Genomic DNA, 17,511 nt, shown 5'->3' with positions numbered 1-17,511 from the left:
CCACCACCACCACCACCACCACTGTTTGACTGAGCTTCAGTCTATGGTCCCCCCTCGCCAAACTTTAACAAGAAACATTCGTCTAGCTGAAATCACTATCAATAATTCCCCCCACTCTTTATCTGTGCCTAAACCTAAACGTAGATTCCATGAACAAAGCTTCTTTCTTAGAACTGCACGCCTGTGGAATTGTCTCCCGTTTTCCTGCTTTCCAGCTGACAACAATACGGTTGTCTTCAAGTCTAACGTAAACAAGTTCTTGATGAGCCGTTCCATATAAGTTAACAAATTTACCGAATTTTCATTACTAATGATTACTATATTTTCCAATTTCTACTGTACACTCTTTAACCCTTATCCTAGAGTGGCCTCTTGGCCTTGATAATGTGGTGATATCTGTGTAAAAAAATATAGATTTCTATGAGTCATTCTGTTTATAATTGTTTATTTTTGAAAAAAAAACTTACAGCCATTGAATTATAAGTAGTTTGCCATACTTATAGGAAAATGTGCACCGAACAGATACCATAATACTTAAAGTTAAAGTCAAATTTTGATACATTTTTAATTTAAAGGCGAAAAAAAGACAATTGAGATGCTGAAAACGTACACAGTAAAACAATACGTTTTATTGTTGCATTGATTATTTATTTGTAACGCAAATTAAAAAAAAACATATTTTCGGGGTTATTTATTTATGTTGGTAGTGTAGAAGAAAATGTATGAATGTTTTTAAGAAAGGTGTATTAAAAAAAAGAGAATAAAATTAAAAAAAAAAGGAAGGCGGTGGGTAAATCACCGTTGTAAAATGCTCTTATGGTTGTCAACGGGTTAAAGTAGATTTATTTGTAAGAAAATTTCGTTAAAATAATTTAAACGTAATATGGAAATAAACGATGTAAAAAACAGGCAGAAAGTATTAACAATTGTTTATTTGGATACTTAAACGCGAAAATAAACAAAAACAATTGGGACTCTGAAAACGTACACAGTAAAATAATACGTTTTATTGTCGCGTTGATTATTTCTTTATGTACGCATGCACAACCGGGAGTCGTAAACCGGATGTTGGGTTACAACACCCGTTACAAGGCCATTTGAGTTTTATAATTATAAAGATTATTAATGTTTATTTTTGAAATATTGTTAATTTCAATGTATACCGTTTTCATTCAACAGGTTTAAAATAAAACTGAAATGATTTTTTTCAAATTTTTGAATAATAAAATATTCTTCTTCAAGAAATGCAGACAGCATTTTTTCTCCTTCTTCTTACGTGCTCTGGCACGTCCTCGGAGGTTGAAAGTTGAAGTTGAATGATGTTTAAATGTCCGGTAACAGTGTTAACGTTTGGTCGAACAGAATAATAATCAGAAATATAGGTAATATTACACGCATAGGGATAATAGGAAAATCCACTGTTTGAAACCTCAACTTTCAACCTCCTAGGATGTGCCGGGTGTTATCTCCACCGTGACGCATAAGAAGAGAAAAAAAAACTGTCTGTAGTTCCTGAAGAAGAAAATATTTTATCAGTAAAAATTTGTGAGAAAAAATTTAAATTCTGTTTAAATAAATAGAAATTTTTATTAAAATCAATTTTGCACTCGTCTGGTCTCTCAATCGTTAAATCTTAATATCGAATGCTTTCCACAGGGGATTTCCTCATATATATATATATATATATATATATATATATATATATATATATATATATATATATATATATATATATATATATATATATAAAGAAAATACGTTTTTTTTTTGACATAACAGAAACATTTCTATGAAAGTATATTAAAATGAAAAATCACAGACAGATCACTCAAACATGAAAAAAAATCCTCCCTATGTGTGTAATATTACCTATATTTCTGAATAATCACTTAAAAATCGAAAATTAAACATGATTTTCCCACGAATCGAACGCCGACGAAAGTCATTTAGCAGCAAAAACGCGCATGAAACTACCGATGAAAAATATAAAAATGAAAAACCCATATTGAAATCCTTCAACCAAGTTATAGAAACTTAAAATCTAAAAAAAAAATAATTAATAAAACCTGAAGCAAAAAAGTAAAACCTAAATAAATAAAATAAAATAAAACTAACATTGAAACAGATTAGTAAATGTGTCAACAAATCCACCGTCCTCACACAACTATTTTGTATCTAGAAATGTAAACAAAAAAATAAAAAAGAAGGAAGGAAGGAAGGAAAAGGGATGGATAGAGAGTAGTAGTAGTAGTAGTAGTAGTAGTAGTAGTCTTGGCTTTACTACAATCGTTCTTGTTTGTCAACGGATTAAAGTTGTTTAGTTGTAAGAAAATAGCGACAGTATAGTTGTAATAAAGAATAGTTGCAAAACACCCCCACTCTTCCCATGTTAAATAATAATTTCGAAATAATAACGTTAATATTTCAGTGCACAGATCAAAATCTGCAAAAGAAGCGATTTTTGTTTATTTATTTACGTTGTTATGGGTTAATGTTTATGCACGCATGCGCAACCGGATGTTGTAAACCGGAAAGTGGGTTACATCACTCGTTACAAGATCATTTGAGTTTTATAATTATATATATATATATATATATATATATATATATATATATATATATATATATATATATATATATATATATAGATGGATAGATAGATAGATAGATAGATAGATAGATGTTATTTGTTTTTGTGATACGTTTTTGAATGAATTCAATTATTTCCGAAGGTGCATTTTTACCTAAATGCGAGTTGGGAATAATTTTCCCTTTAACCAATTTGGTACCCCCACATGGGGAGCTGTATATATATATATTGTTTTTAAAATATAATTATCCACTATATATATATGTATGTATGTATGTATGTATGTATGTGTGTGTGTGTTTTGCTGTTTATTTTCATTAAAATTAGAAATAGAATTATCGATTATCACAAGAGATACCGAAAACGTAAAAAAATATATTCGATGTCTTTTTTCCTTGCACTGGAAACTGGATTTGTTATGTATAGTCATACCCATTGTTCCATTTTGAGAACAGATCCTTGCATTCAAATGCTAGTTTCTGCCACGAATGCAACGATTTGTAATCTAAAGGGGGGGGGGAGAAGATAAAACATTGACTAAAAATGAATAAAAAATGCTATAAAATCAGATTAAGGACGAATTTATAAGCCAAGCACACACACACACACACACACACACACACACACACACACACACACACACACAATCATTATAGCATCTAATTTCAAAGATGATTGAATCAATATTTGCCAGGAATTTCCATAAAAGAAATATAAATATAACAAATAGAATAATAAAATGTCCTGAGAAGGAATACTGCTTCTCTACTCAGCATCTTATTTTGTTATTAAGAACGATCCCCATGACATGGAGAATATGGGAGAAGATGTAAGCCTGAGAGTGACAATAACCCCCCTTCCCTCCCACTGTCTGTCATAAACAATTGTGTTAGAAACTACTGAGCAGGAAAATGCAAGAAGATATGAAAGAGAATGAAACGGATTCATATTTTCTGAAAACATGGATCAGAAATTGGTCCAAGCGCAGAATGAATAAATTAGCATGTACCAATTTTGGTTCAAAAACTCTAAAAATAAGCGAAAAAAAAAAAAAAAGAAAGCATTTCGATTCGATTCTTACAAACAGGAGACATTCTGTTGTGCTCCATGATGAAATGGTTTGTAGTCGTTAAATCAACCAGTTTCTGTACATGAGGTGCCTTCAATAAGTTTCCAGACGTTTATTTATTTATTTATTTTTTTTGTTACAAACATTTAAAATTGTCGCAGATTCTTGAAAATTCGGTATGTCATTGTTTCTTATGGAATGATTGACCAATTTTTATGATTTCAGGTTCAAATGAACAGCTACAGCAGGAATTGGAATACACCCTACTAAAGCTTGATTATCACAGCTGGTGAATTTCAAAAATGCAATCTGGACGTGAGGATACTTTAGAAGAACGATATGCAATAAAATTTTGTTTTAAAATAAAAAAAAAAACACTACAGAAACATACAGACGGCTTTTGGACCACTTTGCATGAACTGAGCATCAGTTTCTGATTGGCACAGGAGATTCAAGGAAAGCAGAGAGTTTGTAAGGGATGATGAGAGGTGTGGGAAGAGTAAGGAAGTCAGAATATCAGAGTTGATTGGCCAAATAAAAAATTTCATGGATTAGGATTGCTGTGCCTATAGAGACAATAAGTGCACAGTTTGATGTCAGTGTGGGAACTATATACAATTATTTGCGAGGAACTGAAGATGTAGAAAATTTGTGCAAAGTTTATCTTAAGGGTGATCCATAGTTGTCATAGACCATTTGACCAAGAGTAGTATCAAGATAGTTCCTCACCGTCCCTATAGTCAAAACCTTGCTCCCTATGACTTCTGGTTATTCCCTAAGCTCAAGGAAAACCCGTGAGATAATTGGGAAGATGAAAGAGGCTGTGACGAGGGTCATTGACATGCTCACACAAGAGGGCTTCCATGGGTCCTTCCAGAAGTTGGGTGAACAGTACAAGTGCATTGCAGCCGGAGGAGATTACTTCGAAGGAGAGTAGAGTTTCATCTGTGTACTATCAATAAACGTGCTCATATGAATAACAGTCAGAAAACTTATTGAAGGCACCTCGTATGTCCAAACAGAATATATGAAATGGAACTTTTAGAGGAAAAAAAGTGATCGAAATAGGATTATGGAAGTGGATATAATGAAAAACTTACGGCCATGTTGAATAGTCAAGTTTTTATTTCATTATCTACAATATAAATCTTACCTGTCTGTTTAAATATCTGTATGTGTATGTTTGTATGTCTTGCAAAAACTTTCGACAGAGGCAACGGATCCTGACAAGATTGGTATCATTTTGAAGCTCGTCGTCTCGGACGACAAATATCGAAAAACATTAATTCCTTCACCCTAAACTCGGCCGTTTTGTACAAGAAGGGGTCGATTTTTTTCGCCAACATTTTAACAAGTCATCCTCACTGTTGGATTGACTTCGGTTAATTTCAACACTTTTGACTACCGGTCGCGACAGTGAGACATCGGCTAAGACGTCATATTTTCTTTCACTTTCTTTTCCACCTTCGCGGCACGGGTTCGAGCCTGCCTGCCTACTACCACTTTTTTTTTTGTTTTTGCTCCAACACACGCATCCAAACACCCAGGCCACGCCGGAAACCCAGGCTAGCATGTTTATAAATTATAATTCAATGATCTGTTATGCTTGAATATCTGCTCACCATAAAAAGGGGAATATCGAGAAATGAGGATTAAAAAAATAAAAATGCACATAAATAGTTAATGCGCCCGGCGGAACTCAAGAATGTGAATTATATGATGTAAGAAATGTGAAACAACATCCAATAAGAAAAGAATATATAAAGATATGAAATATAATTATGTTATCAAGGAGTAAATCTTTAACAAAGCAAAAAACTTATCAAGATAAAAAAAAAAGCTCAACGCTTCTAAGAGGAGCAAAAAATAATATTAAATAAAAGATGAGGGGTAAAAGTTAAGCATAACAGTATTATAGCATCAGAACAATAAGGAAAAGTTAAGAGGAAAATTAAGAAAAAAAAAACAAACTTTTAGGTCATGATATTTCGAAGTTAAATGTTTCTCATCAGAAGAGAAGGACCAGAATTATGCAAATTATTGCATTTTGTATAATTCTCGCCTTTCTCCTCTTTTGATGAGAAGCTTTTAGCTCGAAATGCCATTCCCTAATGGGGGGGGGTCCTTCTTAATTTTCCTCTTAACTTTTCCTTATTGTTCTGATGCTATAATAAAGTTATATAAAACTTTTATTCCTCATCTTTAATTTAATATTAAAAAGAGATGAATAATATCAGACGCCCTTGTTTTTAACGTTAGATGGATATTCCTTCAGTTCGATATACTATAATACATCTGAAAACGAGAAAAATAACCTGAAGGAAGCGGTGTATATTTAGATCGAAAATCCAATGTAGTACAAGGCTAGTTCCAAAAGTAAAGCCTCCTATTTTTTTGTAACTCCAAAAGTTGAAGAGCTACGGAGTATTTATTATTTTATCATTAGTACTATCAGCAATGGAAAATTTATAAAAGCAAAAAATAAATAAATGAATTATTTTTTTCACTTAGAGGAAGTCACCGCATATCAAGGCCCGAAGGCCACACGAGGATAAGGGTTAATGAATGTAAGGTGGTAGTAAAGTAATCGTTAATGGTGTAAATTGGATGGAATTTGATTTTATATGCGGACGACCTAACAGGAACTTGTTTACATTAGATTTAAAAGTTACCATGTTGTATTCAGCCGGGAAGCATGCTAATGGAACAGTGTTTCAAGGGCGGGCAGTTCTAAGAAAGAAGCTCTGTTCATGAAATCTGTGTTTACATTTAGGCACAGATAGAGAGTGGGGAAAATCGTATATAGTGGTTTTAGATAGTCGAGTGTTTTTTTTTTTGTGAAATGAATAAATCAAAGAAGCGTTTTTTTAATCGGAAATTGGGCACAAATATTTTTGATTCTTATAGCAATTCCAATACAAAAAAAACTTCCAATGTTTTTGATTCTTGATTCTGATTGATCGTCCCATCACTACTAATTTTAATTAAATTATTATTATATCTTATTGAATAACTTATATATTTTATAAGAAAATAGCATGCGACTGGCGGTTGTCATTAGCTCAAGTTACGTATTACACAGAAAAATAATAAAAATAAAACAAATGAACATCTTCAGATTCCTGTGCGAAAGAAGTATTACTAAAAAAAGTAAAACAAAAAAAAAAAAAACAGACACATTCGGAAGACTACCACTTAAAATCGCAAGGACTGTAGCACAACAGATATGTGTTAAATAATAATCAGTTCTGAATAAGAGTCTTTTGGAGGTTGTAGGTTCAATTCTCAATAGGGGCGATACTAAGAATACGCTTACTTAAGACTTCGAATCAGTTATGACTGACAGCTAATCCTGTAGATTAAAGAAAAGGGTTAAAAATTCTATACAGATTTCCGAGTTCGACGAGATGCAACGTAAGATGGCAAGAGCTTGCATCGAGCCAAAGTGTTCTGAGACTAACATCTAAGATGAGAACCGTAGTTCGAACAATCAAAATAATACAAGTTATCAATTTTCATCTCAAAAATTGAGGCTTAAGGTGGTCTAGTGCTTAACAACACGGACTGACGACCTGGGTGTGCTAAGTTCGAATCCAGTTTCGGTCCACAAAAATTACTTTCATTTAGGATATAGGCAACCTTCATGTGGTCCCTCCCATAATCCTTCCAAAAATTCTGATTAGAAAAATATCGGGGAAACCAATGCCAACAATAGAATCTTCAGATTCAAACAATATGATAGTGATCTAAAAAATTGCAAATCATGGCATCTAGCTTGCATATGTAATCTGATTAGCAGGGAGACCCGACGTTGTCCGGAATTGAATGAGAATTAACAAATTTCCCATCCTCACAAACTTTTATTGTCATCGAAATCGATGAAATCGCCCATATTTTAAATCTAATCGATTGATTACCTGTTTTAGTTCAAGACCCATTGTGGTGTACGGAGAGGAAGCTTCGCATGCCTCCCTGCAGTGACTTAGTTCAAAGTACATTGTAGTTTATATTGCACTGTAGAGAATCTACTATTGATTTTATATAGTTATCTGTAAATAATGGCTTGAATTTTAAGTTTCAAATGCAAAAGTCAAGTATCGTGGTTCAATTGCGCTCTAAACAGGAACATTCATTTTGAACGCGCCACTGTTTTATCAAAGAACCAACTGTTGATTTTATATAATTATTTTTACATAATCACTTGAATTAAAGTTAAATTGAACAAAAGTCAAGTATCATGGTTCAATTGTATTCTAGAAAGAAACATTCATTTTAAATGCTCCCCTGTCTTATAAAAGAATCTGCAGTTGATTTTTTTAGGCTGGGCCTTTCTGCTTGTGTAGTGATAAAACTTCTCAAATGCACTTGTGATGTTAGATTGTATAAAAGCTTTAACTTCTGTCAAAATCGGACCTCCCTTTTTAATTGGATTTTTTTGATTATCGATTATCAATACATATCGGACGCATTTCGATACAAAACCTATGTAAGAATACTTCCAGACACAGCAAGTCCCTTCGTGTGAAATTAAAAAAAAAATCGGCCTTGCTGTTTCCGAATCCATAGGGAATGAACACACGCACATATACACACACAAAGTTTATTCTATATAATAGTAGAGACCTTAGATGTGTATGTATTCATGTTATTTTTAACAATAAACTCACATATGTCATCTCTTTCCGGCTTCTATTCAGTTCAGCGTTTTCCCATTAATTTTCTTCATAGAGTGGATTACTATCTACAACTTATGCCATAAATTTTGGTGAAGTCAAACAATACGCTTGCTACAGGAAGGATGACATACAACAATAAATATGCGAATACTTGTCCGGATAATTCATGAAATAATGACAATAGTTCATTTTATGTAACATAATGATTTGTAATATAAAAGTGCTTTCTTTGTGTGCTGCGAGATTTTGCTAACGACACGAACATTAATCACGCTGGACTACAAAAACTAGTGCAGCTGTAAGCTGTCATGCCACAAATAGCTTCGGTTCAATACACTTGAAATACTAAATCAGAACAAAAGACAATCGTTTTCACGGCATATCAATCCTTTTAGTGTAGTTTAGTTGCAGAACAATGCACCTCTTGCAAACAACTTGTTGTATACGACTAGCGGATGATAAACTGCGGGTTCATGTTTTAAAATGGCATATACCTGTGACACAATGGATAAAAGTGCTAAGTTATAATCAGTTCAAAGTGACAGCTTTCTGGAGGATAAAGTGTCAATCCTTTGTAGAGGTGCGATTAAGAGCACAATTACGCATTACTTAGGGGGTTAGTCATGGTTGATGAATTAATCAAATTATTCTGCTCAAATTGCCGAATTGGGAATGACACACTTCAACAAGGCCAGAGCTTACAGTTGTAACGTTGTTCTCTTAGATTTTAATACCAACCTGACGTTGTGTACAAAAGTCACACAAAAAAATAAAGGAAAAAATTGGACTCAGTTTTTTTTAGTTGAAAGAAAAGGCATTTATTAACGGTCGTTTCATCACCAAACCACTGAAATGTATTTTCCAAGCTACTGACAATATGGTTTCATCCTTGCTTTTCCTCTCGGGGTCAATTAACAATTTCCCAGTCCGCAGCTACAAATTATTTATTATATATTTTTACGAGCAGTCCGTTGCCCGGTCGTAAAATACACATATATATTATAGTTTAATGCAGATTTCTTATTTACTATAAACAGAAATACCGTAGGTATTAAACGTGACGTTTAATTCCTTTTTAAAAAATGAAGTAAAAAAAAAAAAACGGAAAGAAACTGAGACATATGCATGCTAGTATTATGTTTTTTCTCAACAGTTCACTTCTTATAAGTACAAAAAATACTCGAGCTGAGATCGAAACCAAAACCTAAACACAGCGAGTCAAATACGATAACCATTAGGCCAGCTTGATATGGTTTAAAAAGTATTTTCAAACCTACTTATTCTTAACATAAATAATCTGTCATGAGAACGATTCATGCATGCGTATTTGTGAAACAGTAAACAGATAAAAATTCGGCGCCCCCCCTCACATACCAATTTTTCAATTTTTACCCCTTAGCAGCCTTTTTTATTAGGATGCAAACGGAATAAAAAGGTTTCCACGTGTCTGAATACCCTATATACCAAATTTCAAGTCTTTGAGTACATAGGTTGAAAATTATCCTCAACACACACACACACACACACACACACACACACACACACACTCTCTCTCTCGCTCACTTTTATAGGTATAATATGTATATATATATATATATATATATATATATATATATATATATATATATATATAATGAACAAAATGTATAGTTCATATTGTAAAAGTATTATTACAAAAGGGTAGCTTTCAATGTAGATGACAAAAATCTCTCTCTAAAGGCAGTAAAAGTATGAAGGAAACAAATGTTTAACAGAAAGTAATAACATAATACAGCCCCCCCCCTCCTGCATGGGCCAATCAATCTTACTAAGGGGTTTACTATGATTAACAGAAGCCCCCCCCAAAAAAAAAAATTGAAATTATTAATAAAATTCTTTCTGCAATCAAATAATATTTTAGCAGTTTTGCATAATGCTGAACTCAAATTTAAATATGTTAAGATCTTGGGGACTTTTGGAGCTAAATGGGGGGGGGATGATGGACTTTGTCATTTCTTTTTTTTTGCATGGTGCAGAACTCAAATTTACATATGTTAAGGCCTAAAACTGCACCGTTTGTTCATTTTCACTAGAATTTAACGTTCTCTGGGGACTTTTGGGGCTAAATGGGGGGGGGGCAAATGCGGAATTTAGTCAATTTTTTTATGGCTCGTTCACTGTGCACGCCCGTGGGACAATACATGCTTCACTTGTATTTTTAGTAATCCCAACCCTGCCAACTGATAAAATTTTACACATATTTATACGTTTTGTAAATGAAAACGTCAAAACACCGGGGATAATATAAAGCAGGATTTACCGTAGTGCTAATGTGGTGTTGTGGTGACTTATGCTAGCTTAGGGAATAGAAAGAAAGACAAAAGAATAGACATCTTTTATAATTTTTTCAAAATCTTTGTTAAAATTTTCCTAAAGAATTTTTAAAACATACATAAATTCAGACACGAATGTCTTTGTTTTATTGTTGCCCAATGATGAGCACACGCGAATAAAACATGCCAGTTTGCAAACGAGCTTACAAATGCCTCGCTTGTAAAATTCTTAAGGTTTTGATGTGAAATATGAATCTAATTCATATTCAGTCTGCTTTTGTCGATATCCGGTACTCGTATTGGACTGGTCACTGAAGTGTGGTGTCTGCTCAGATGCTGCACTCAAATTAATTGTCCTTAGTCAATGGAGGGGGGGGGGAACCCTTCTATATTAAGGCAATTTTATTTTTGCAGAATCCCCTTTTGAGGGGACCTGGTTATCTCCCACATTAAACCGACCTTGTGTCACATTTTGTTTCGGGGGGAAACAAATAAATAACCAATCTGCTTTTGTAATGTTAACGTAAGGCTATCAAAATGGATTTGTAATCCTCGATATAATTTGATAAGTGATAATCTGAGGGAACTAGGTCAGGAGAATATTCAGGATGAGACAATATTTCCCAACCAAATTCTCCTCTGAAAAAGATAAAACATGGCGTTTTTGATAAAATTCACAATCGTTTTTGCAATCCAAACATATTTCATACAAACACATTCAGTGTATCGTTGTCTTGCCCACCAAACTTCATCCGTGAATGTCCAACAGTCTTTTTTTTAGACACCATTCAATGAAAAGCACACCAAAATACGAAGTGCAAAATTGTCAATAACACTGATACACTCTTTGCATTGCCCCGATTTTTGTTGTGATAACTTTTTTTCAGTTCAGTAATAGTCTATGGATTTTTTAAATAGATGTCATTGTTTAGATAACCACACAGATAAATTTTGTGGTCGTTAAAGTATGCTGACTGTGAACCCCATTTAGGATCACACCTTCCACTGATGAAATGATTACCAAAGATTATTCTGATATTATTTTAGATAACAGCATAAATAAAAAAACAAACGAGGAGTGAAATAGAGTTAGGGCCCGGTAAGTGTGAAGCCTATTCAAAACCATACCTCTTACTGATGAGACGATTACCAATATGTCCAGACATTTCAATGGATAGTTATAAAATAAGTACTTTTTAACATTTACGCCTGAATCTTGCTGAACAAGTCATGCACAGACTGAAGTTTATATCAGGTCTGTGCAAAAGTATTTTGCAAGTTTGTAAAAGGGCCATTTTAAAGCATTGGAATTGATTTTATGCATAATGTTATTGCTTTAAAATATCGCTATGGTTTATATTTTAATTTATATATTTTTTTCTTTCAGATTATCAAAGCATCATTCGTAATTTTTCTACAATATTTTTACCAATGTTTACCCGAAAACGGCATTTTTTTTATTCAACAGAAAGGGAGGCAACCCTCATCATGATAATACTCATCTTCACACAGCACTGGTGAGCAAAGACCTACGACATTCCCCTAACCTAGCTCCTTCGGATTGTTAATTATTTTGAGGATTAAAAAAACATTTACATGGCCTTAGGTTAACATGACCAGCGGCGATTGAAAATGAATTTCAAACACTTTTTTTTCACTTTCAAGATGAAATTTTAAATTGGCAAAACATTTTTCTACCGACTTGATACTCTGCCCAATATGGTAAGATTGTATGCAGAAAGGAATATGAATGTCATTAACAATTCCATGGGTGGCATTTTGTGTGGGTGTGTTTTGGCTACCCTGTATCATAAGGGGAAGGTATGAACTCCTAGCGCCGGCATTAAGTATAAAGTTGACAATTGAAACAACACTTAAATTTTAATTAGATTTATAGCTAGATTTATATGAACAAAAAAAAGTTGTGATACTTTTAAAACGACATAAACAATTACATGTCACACTAAGTTTACAATTGTTACTGGCTGAATCAATGTTACGAAAGTTACATTTGTTACTAATGGAAATTTGGTATCTGTCTGTCTGAAGCCGAAACTATACTGTTACTTCTATTAATTATCCTATTGCACTATCTTTTCATGTTCAATTCAGTTTACTATAATGTTTTAAATTAATATACTATCTTCTAATACTCACTTCGAGGATGATGAAAGTGTAGTATCTGTTTGTTGTCATGAGACCATTCTCCCAGGCATTATCTCCTCGTTTTTATTTATTTATTTTTTTGAATGGATGTTCGTTCATCATGATACTATTTTCCTAGACATTATCTCTTCATTTTCTTTGGTAAGAGATGAGGAGAGGAGTAGTGCAATGCATGTTCTGAAATCATGATACCATCCTCCCTGGCACTACCTCCTCTTTTGTTTTGTTTGTGTGTGTGTATGTGCGTGTGTGTGTGGGGGGAGTTAATGTAGTATCTGTTCTGTGGTCATAATACTATTTTCCCAAACATTTATTCAGCTTTTGAGGAAGTCAAAGTGCAACATATCTTTGTTCATTATGATACCATACTTCCATGCATTACCTTCTCCTATTTTTTGGAAGAGGGGTAATGTAGTATCTATTTTATTGTCATATTACCACCCTTTCAGGCGGTACCTCCCCGTTTGGGGAATAGTGCATTATATGTTCGCCATCATAACCTCCTTTCAGGCTACCAGAAGAGAACAACGTTACAACTGTAAGCTCTGACCTTGTTCAGGTATGTCATTCCTAATTCGGCAAGCTGTACAAGGCATGAGTATTTAGCTCCCTGAAGTATTACGTTGGTGGAAAAATAATTTCGTTTTTTGACTTGCAGTTGAACGTCAAATAATGATATTATTTTTGTACCAACCTAAGATCAAAGTGTAGTATCTGTTCTTCAGTGTCTGCACTGGTGTCTAACTCTGTCCCATGGGGGGGGGGGCATTGTAAATAGGAACCTAATATCATGCACACACGTTTACCTAAATACATACAGCATCTACGTTTCTGAATTTTCGAGATGAAGATTGGTTATTCATATTATTTGGATTCTTCAGATTACTGTTCTCATCTTTAGTGTCATTTTCACAACGTTTCAATCGATGAAACCTCCGACCTTCTTCTGGTGTATTTTGTTGAATTCGAGAATATATATATATATATATATATATATATATATATATTGTTTTTTATGTAGGAGTCACCACTTACCAAGGCCCTGAGGCCACTCGAGGATAAGGGTTATTGAGTGTACAGTAATCAATGGGATAATATCGTAGTAATCGTTATTAATGGAAATTTGGTAGATTGGATCACTTAAGGGGGCGGTTCATCAAGAATTTGTTTATGTTGGACTTGAAGACAATCAAGTTGTAGTCAGCTGGGGAGCAGACAAACGGAAGAGAGTTCCACAGGCGTGCAGTTCTAAGAAAGAAGCATTGTTCATGGAATCTACGTTTTGATTCAGGCACAGTTAAAGAGTGGGGAAAGTTCTCGACAGTGGATTCAGCTAGACGGGTGTTTTTTGAGAAAGATTGGCGAGGGGGACCAGAGATTGGAGCTCAGACGAGCACTTGCTGTGGAAATAACGATAAAACAAAGACTCGCAACATCTCTTCTGTGGGAAAGAGGTTGCAGGGAAGAGAAAAGGGCATCCCCCACTAGGCTACGAAGTCTATTTTGAACTCTGTCAAAGCAGGATAGGCTGTTTTTAGCAGCTCCTGCCCAGAATGTGGCAACAGTACTCCATCCTTGGATGTACTTGGCTTTTATATAGATAGAAAATTGCATCAGCAGTGAGATATCTACTGGAGCGGTAGAAAGATCTGTTGATTTAAGGAATTTTGATGGAATTTTGTACAGAACACTTTATTTATTTATTTATTTATTTCATGAGGTCAGCATGCTCTCGTTCCATTAGCCATCACTGGATAGATGTTCTAAGTAATTCACAGTTGTATTTTTTGGTCGCCCACACTGAGAATTGAACCTTAAACCTGCAGGAGAATATAACTTTTTACAATTTACAATTGATTTGTCCAAGTACTTTAAACACTGCACCAGAGTCCTTGCGAGTTCAACAGAAATATCCCCGAGTTCGACAAGATACACCTGAAGAAGGTCGGAGATTACATCGACTGAAACGTTGTGCAAATGACACTCAAGATGAGAAGAAGAATCCAAATAATACGAATACAGCACCTTATATTCCAAAAATAGATATTCATCTGGTACTGGCCAGGTTCAGTGTAGCTTAACTTTGTATAAATGTATTTCTGTAAATGTTTTCTTGTTAATTTGCGGAGTGCTTGCATAATTATATGTGTGTGCATGATACGATAATCTTGTAGCTTCAAGACTAAAATAATACTAATTGCTTCACTGATTGTTATCAAACTTGTCGTTACCGCAGGGACCAAATTTACAATTCAATTACATTTGTTTTATATCTCTTTGTTATGAAAGCAATTAGTTATTTAAACAAACATTATTCACTTTTAATAAGGAAACCATCAGTAATACAGCACTGGCTCCAACATCTTAGTCGATCACAGACTGTAAAGTGTGAAAATGAAAATAGAAAGTTAAATAGTCGACTTTTCAAATCGTACACTCACCGTCTAATTACAACTGCAACTCTTTCTGCCTTTGTTTTCCGTTATCATTTGACCTCAAAGCTGCACTTACCCATTACATGCAATAACTATGTGCATTTTCATGTGCAAGATTGTTCATAAAGATGCAACCATTTTATTATCATTTCCATGAAAATAAATCCAGGTTTCTGTTTTTCAGGTGAAATAGAACAGAAATCAAACAAGATTTTCCATGCAGGAATAGATCAAGATTGGAGGACTCTATTTTGTACAGAAACCGGCGATCTGAAACCAGGTTACCTCAGTGTTGACATTGGGTGACGTAAACAAAAGTTATTTAAAATGTATACTCAAGATATCAAGATAAAATATAGAATGTAGTGACAAGCCCAAATGGTAGAAAAGAAGACAGAGTGTGTGCCATAACATTTTGTGTCCGAGATCTATATTTCCATTTGTCAATTAATTTAACTAAGAAATAAAAGCATTTTATAATCCAAGGAAAGCAACTTTGCTGTGATGAGAAACGAGAAAGTGACTTGAATTAATTTCCTTACATATAACACTTAGAATTATAGACGAATCGTTTCTCAGGCAGAAGAGGCAACAAGATACTCTGTGCAAGATTGTAGAGGTCTACTTTGCAACGAAATTCGTTGTCTAAACTCAAGGACAATTTCAGATAGATTTTCTAGAGAGAAACATTCCAACCAGAATCAATATGAAGTGCCTTCATGAAAAAGTCAGGAAAACAGTAACTTGAAGATCACAGTAGTCTGTCGCAGTCAATCATGGCAGAAAATAACATTTCGACTCTAAGACAACATCATCATAAATTTCAAGGATTCAATGCCAAGAAGTTTGGATTGAGTACATTATGAATTATTGCACCATTTTCGCAAATTAGTGGTATACAGGGGAAAAAACTGATACAACACAAAACTTATGTATGATAACTATTCAAATTAGTGTAAAGCATACCAACAAATATTGCTGCTCCTTCGTATTACGTGAAACCACTTCCTGTAGTAAATTTGAGATTTGAATGAATGTAGAGTAACCCTTTAGCTGCTATTACTCTTAGGTCCATTCTGTCAGGATCATATATATTATGGGTTAAATAGAACCTGGTTTTAATAGAACAGGAAACGGCATCCGGTTGTAAGGTTCCAATTTGTGGGATTGTGGAATTACATTTAGGTGCCATTACCTTCTGAGACAGAACAGAACCGATCATGATCGAATCTGACGATCGATGAGAAGGAGGTCGAATTTTCGTTTTTCTTTTTAAATCATAGCACGCTAAAAATACTCATTGTTTGGCTGTTTATATTGGGAATAGCTGATGTTGTTTAGGACATATGCATTAAATTTTGGGAAAGCGCAATATTCTAGCTTTGTTACGTTCTACTTTCCTTTAATGTAAATGGATAGGTCTACCGTTGGAGGGGTTGGTCCATTAACTAATTAGAAACCCTGGCGTAAGAATACAAATTGTCAGACTACTTCTTACAGCACCTTTATTTCCTTTTATAAAGGACTAGTATACACATATTCTAATCGTAATATGTACAACGTTGCTTTGATGTAAATAGACAGGTGTATTATTGAAGTAATCAGCCCACCAGCGCAGGAATACAAATTGTGAGAGTTCTTAGAGCAATCACGGAATTCCATTTCATTTTATGAAGGACTAGTATACACATATTCTAATTGTAATATGTACTACTTTCTTTTGATGTAAATAGACAGGTGTGGAATGATTACAACCTGCAGCCAATTAGAAGCCCTGGTGTAGGAATAAAAATTGCCGGACTACTTCTTACAGCATTCAGACAATTTTGTTTCCTGTTCACAGCAGATGGAGCCAGACCATTGACTAAAGCGAGTCGCATGCTGCACCTTATAAAGATTAACGATTAGCTATTTTAGTTCTTTTTCAGCATTTCCCAATAAAAGGTATTTTTATGTTAAAAAATCGGTGTCGTCTGTTAATTCACTTTTGTGGGCAGATGATCATTACAGGTTATCATTACATGTAATTCACATGTAGAACATCACTTATTCTCGTTAACAGATATTTATATGATTTAGATGTCTAAATTTAAGGCTTAAAGCTTAAGAGGTCTTAAGAAGCAATTGAAACTAAGAATGTTTTTGATGATTATAGATAAATTCAATTCAAATCTGATATACTTGAATTTTCAAATGAGAGGTTGTGCCTACATTTTTTATTTTACAAAGCATTTGTACAAAGAAACTGAAATTTTGGAGATAT

The 17,511-nt window shown here is 33.9% G+C and overlaps 1 protein-coding gene across 2 annotated transcripts in view; it reads right to left on the bottom strand.

Annotated features, from left to right (window-relative positions):
* Positions 1-17,511, bottom strand: part of LOC145245901 (VPS10 domain-containing receptor SorCS3-like) — a 1,435,182-nt gene that overhangs the window by 206,984 nt on the left and 1,210,687 nt on the right. The gene's annotated exons all lie outside the window — the stretch shown is intronic.

Source organism: Euprymna scolopes, chromosome 23 (genome assembly GCF_053919585.1).
Source record: "Euprymna scolopes isolate OS-2025 chromosome 23, ASM5391958v1, whole genome shotgun sequence".
Classification (NCBI taxonomy): Eukaryota; Metazoa; Mollusca; class Cephalopoda; order Sepiida; family Sepiolidae; genus Euprymna; species Euprymna scolopes.
The sequence above is the reverse complement of the archived record's forward strand: the minus strand, read 5'-3'. Positions and strand labels throughout refer to the sequence as shown.